Source organism: Crocodylus porosus, unplaced genomic scaffold, assembly GCF_001723895.1.
Source record: "Crocodylus porosus isolate Cpor-Errol unplaced genomic scaffold, CroPor_comp1, whole genome shotgun sequence".
Classification (NCBI taxonomy): domain Eukaryota; kingdom Metazoa; phylum Chordata; order Crocodylia; family Crocodylidae; genus Crocodylus; species Crocodylus porosus.
Genome location: NW_017728886.1, coordinates 33,464,778 through 33,469,090, shown reverse-complemented (window position 1 = coordinate 33,469,090; position 4,313 = coordinate 33,464,778). Strand labels below are relative to the sequence as shown.

General features: G+C 51.4%; 1 long non-coding RNA gene and 1 pseudogene across 1 annotated transcript in view; both read right to left on the bottom strand.

Moving 5' to 3' along the window:
- Window positions 1-3,791, bottom strand: part of LOC109320318 — a 5,986-nt gene extending 2,195 nt beyond the window's left edge. Inside the window, exon 1 of the long non-coding RNA XR_002103779.1 lies at window positions 3,751-3,791. This is a non-coding gene — a long non-coding RNA (uncharacterized LOC109320318). The remainder of the gene's footprint in view (window positions 1-3,750) is intronic.
- LOC109320242 lies at window positions 3,232-3,495 on the bottom strand (annotated as a pseudogene).
- Window positions 3,792-4,313: the final 522 nt, after the last annotated feature.

Below are 4,313 nucleotides of genomic sequence, written 5' to 3'. Positions count from 1 at the left end.
AGGACAGAGCCTTGAGGGACCCCACTGGTCACAGGGCACCACGATGAGTGACTGCCATCACATTCTGGGCAATTCTGGGCCAATAAAAGTTCACTTGCAGCTGCTGGCATGTCCATTCCTGCTCATACGACCAGGTAAATCATGAGCTATGGAAAGCAATTGTTCTCTGAACTTATGAGGTACTATGAGCTGGCGACAGGGTTCCCATGTCTCGGCATGGTCCTTCGGTACTCACAGCTGATATAGGAGTCCCTTATCCCAGACCACTTATTCCCTCTTATCTGGGGTGAACTCTGTCTCTTGCTCCTGAGCCATCTGCTGGAGTTCTTCCAAGCTGGGGTCCCCTAGAACCTCCTACTTGAACTTCTCGTGCCTGGCTAATCAATCATCGGGAGTTCTGAAGCTCCTGTAAAGAGTGCACCTTCACTCTCGGCGTTGTCATCTAACTTCTCTCCAAGAGTCTCAGTTTCCTCTACCAGTTTCCTCCCTGGGACTGTCACTTAACCCAACCTCGAAGTTGCTAGTTTCCTCAATGGCTGGTGGCTGGTTGCAGTCAGAGAGAGTCTGAGTCTCTCCCTTCTTCCCCTCTGCCTCTGTAGCCAACTGGGTGACCAGGCCGTGGGAAGTCTCCACTCCTCCCACCTTAACCTTTCTGCTGTGTTGATGAGTCACCACGTTAACACAGTAGGGCTCTCAGAGGTGGGCCTCCTCTCTTTGTAGGTGTTCTAGCTCCAAAACATCACATCCCACCAGGAAGGGAACAGGACCCCTTCCAGCACTCCCAGTTCTATGCACATCCCACAGCCACTCCACTCGATGGGGAGATGGGTTACCGGTACCTCAAATGGCTGAGGCCCCACCCCTAGAATGGTAAGGGTCCTCCCCAGGACTATATCTGCAGGTGAAACAAGGTTGGCATTGATTAATGACACACTGGCCCCTGTGTCCAGTTCCCTGACAAGGGTTCTCCTGTCTAACATTATGTTAGTCTGGTGGGTGGCTGTCACCTCCTTTCCCTTTGTAATCCTGTAGCAACAGGTATGCCTCTCAGAGTGGCTCGGGTCCCCCTCCTCACTGCTTACAGCTGTTGCATGTCTGATTGGCTTGGGTTTGTTGCTTAGGTTTGGGCAGTTTGGCTTGATGTGGCCCAGCTCCCTGCAGTTATAGCAACCCCTTTTCTGAATTGGGTGGTTTTTCTGAATCTGGGGCCACCTTGCGCTCAGCAGGAGATGGCCCTCTTTCTGTTTTTGGGCCTGGCCTTCCCTTTCCCCCTTTTTGGAACACTTTCTGTTCCTTCCCAAAGTAGAAAGGCTTCTTGTCCAGCCCCTCATGATTTAGCAACAGCTGGTCTGCAATTTCAGCAGCTTCTTGGATGGTTTTGGGGGCCCTGTCTTTAACTAGGGTTTTAATCTCCTTCAGACAGTGGTGATAAAATTGGTCCAGTGCTATGAGGTTTAGCATCTTCTCTCTATTGTCAGCCTTGGCTCCATCTGCCCATTTAAGGAGTGAGTCCCACACCTGGGGCTGCAATGACCATAGACTTCCCTGGTTGTGGGATGGTGTGACAGGAGTATCTCTGCTGGAGCCTTTCTGTTGGTGGCTCTGCCTTCCTGTCTTGGGCTAACCACCTGCTTACTCTCCTGCCATGCCTTGATCTTAATTGATTGAGTGATGTAATTAGTGGAAGGCTGCCCACTTTATATGCCCGGTGTCAGGGAGCACTATCTGCGGCTCCTTTTCCTCCCCTACACCGCAGCCCAAGCCTTGCAGATGGTATTTGACATGGTTTGCCCTATGCCTTGGCCCTCTCCTTTACTTCCGGGGCTCCTCACCATCCCCACTCCCTCCAGGACTGGGGTCAATGCACCCCCAAAATGCTGCGCCCTCTCTGGCACCAGGGCCCCACATTACCATGGAGCTCCTATGAGGCCTCCTCCAACCCCTAATAGCCTCACCCGGTCCTCTGGTTAAAACAGTAAACACAAAAAAACCATAAAGCCCCTAGGCTATAACATAAAACTAAACTGTCCAGTCAAAACAATGTTCTATCCCTATCGGGAAAATACTCCAACTCATAGCCACAACCAGGGGATGCTCATGCAGTCTATCTTCTCCTTTCTCTCTGCACTGGCCGAGCTCCCCCTTCCTTGGCCACCAGAGGGGAACTGCTCTCCTGGCCTCATGCTTGGGTTTAAGAAGGGGCCAAGCCCTGCCCCTTCCTGTCAGCTGATTCCCTTGGTTCCCCTAGGAACTAGCACCTGTGCTGCCCTGGTGACTGGCAGTTGAGCCTCCCTCTTCTCACCACTAGGGGTCTCTCCTGAGCCATTTCTGCTTTTAGGTGCAGGGCACCTGAGTGCTCTGCGACAGATGGCATTCTGGAATTTTTTCCCAAAATAATCTGGTCCTAACCTGAACCTTGAACACACAGCATTTTTAAAGGCATCATAATTATCCACTGATTCCAAGGGCAGGTTGTTCAGGACAACAGACATGTCACCCTCAACCAGAACAGCCATGTGTTTCATGAACTCTTCCTTTGGCAACTTCCATCGGCACGCTTGGTTTTCAAAGTTGCTTAGGAACACTTCTGGATCATCCCCGTCTTTATAATGAGAGAAGACTGGGGTGTTCCTTCTGGGGGATGCAGTTTGTTCCAGCTGGGTGCCTGTAGTTCCAGCAGTTGACTGCATCCAGAGTGCTGCAAGATGGTGTTCACGCTTGAGCCTTGTCTCTTCGGCCTTTGCCTCATGTTGGTGCTGGACTTCTCATGCTCATGCTGTACCTCCTCACGCTGGTCCTAACCCTCCAACTCCATTCTTTTCAACTCTAGCTCATGCTTGAACCTGTGTTATCACTCCGTAGCTTCTAGCTGCAGCTGGTATTTCTAGAAGTCCCATGCAGAGGATGGCCCCTCAGCACCCCCAGTGGGTTCTGTATGGATGCGCAGAGGTGATCTTGTAGCCTGGTCATTATCGCACAAGATCTTAATTAGGTGTTCTCTCTTTTGCTCCTTCCTCACTGGAAGGCCTCTCTCTTTCATCATCTCTCTCAAGTCAGCCACCATCATGTGGTCATACTCGTCCACCATCCTAGCTATCTACACTGTCCAGTTGACCCGATGCCAAATTAGAGATTGTTTACTCAAGGGTTTTCAGTGATTCTATTCCCTTCCCCAAGTTATCCCTTCAATACAGAAGGTTCTTCAGATCCCACTTTTACCATTATGAAGATCAGGCCCTGGGTATTCTGGAAGTAGTGTCACCAGAGGGGCTGGATCTTGTCCTGACCACCCATGTCCCACACAGTGAAGCTGATGTTCTTGTACTTGACTGTCTCCACATTGAACCCAATGGTGGGGATGGTGGTGACAATCTCACCTGGCTTCAGCTTGTAGAGGATGGTAGTCTTGCCGGCAGCATCCTGCCCCAACATCAGGATGCATATCTCCTTCTTGCTGATCAGACTCTTCAGAAGGTTGCCAGAGATGTTGCCCATGGTCCTGTTGGCACAGCACAGACACCCCTCTTGGCTCATCCATCCGACCATCCCCCTGGTTGACTTTGCACTGAGCCAGGATCAAGCCCATCCCTGGGTGGTGGCAGCAATACCCCCAGGCTAACAGGTGTGCTCCAGGAAGGTGGTTGGTGAGACATGAGGCACCCCCCGGGAGGCGCTCAGCACCTAGAAGGTTGCCAGGCACAGAAAGGTGTGTGGCTCAACACAGGAGCACCCGCTACTGGCCCACCACACCCTGGGTCCTCCTTTTTCCCTTTCTTAAATATGGGTACTATGATTTCCCTTTTCCAATCATCCAGGACCTTTCCTGATCACCCAGACCCCCTCATCCTTGCACCCAGAGCCCTGTAGTCACTTTTGATACACTCAGGATCTCCCCTGGCAGTATCATTGGTGCTCACATGGATGAGCAGCATGGGGTAGTAGTCAGAGGGCCAGATGAGTCTATGTAGTCTGGTAATTCACTGCCACTGAAGGGAAACTTTCACCCCATTTTTTGCCACTGAAGCCATGTCAAAAAAGCAAAACAAAGGCTTATATTGGTGGCAAAAATGGGGGTCCATTCTCCCCACAGGAGTAGCAAACTCCACTGCTGCTCTACAAAAATCATAATTGCCATAATGCCTTGCACTCCATGATGCATACTGCCTGTACTGGATGCTTGCTAAAGCCCTCTGTGCAGACAGTGCATGGGGTGGGAGGGTGAGGCACTTCCTCCATGGCCTTCTGGCATTCTTCCTCTTAGGCAGTGACTGTGGCACATGCCCTGCTCACTCAACCCACATTACAGAACTGCT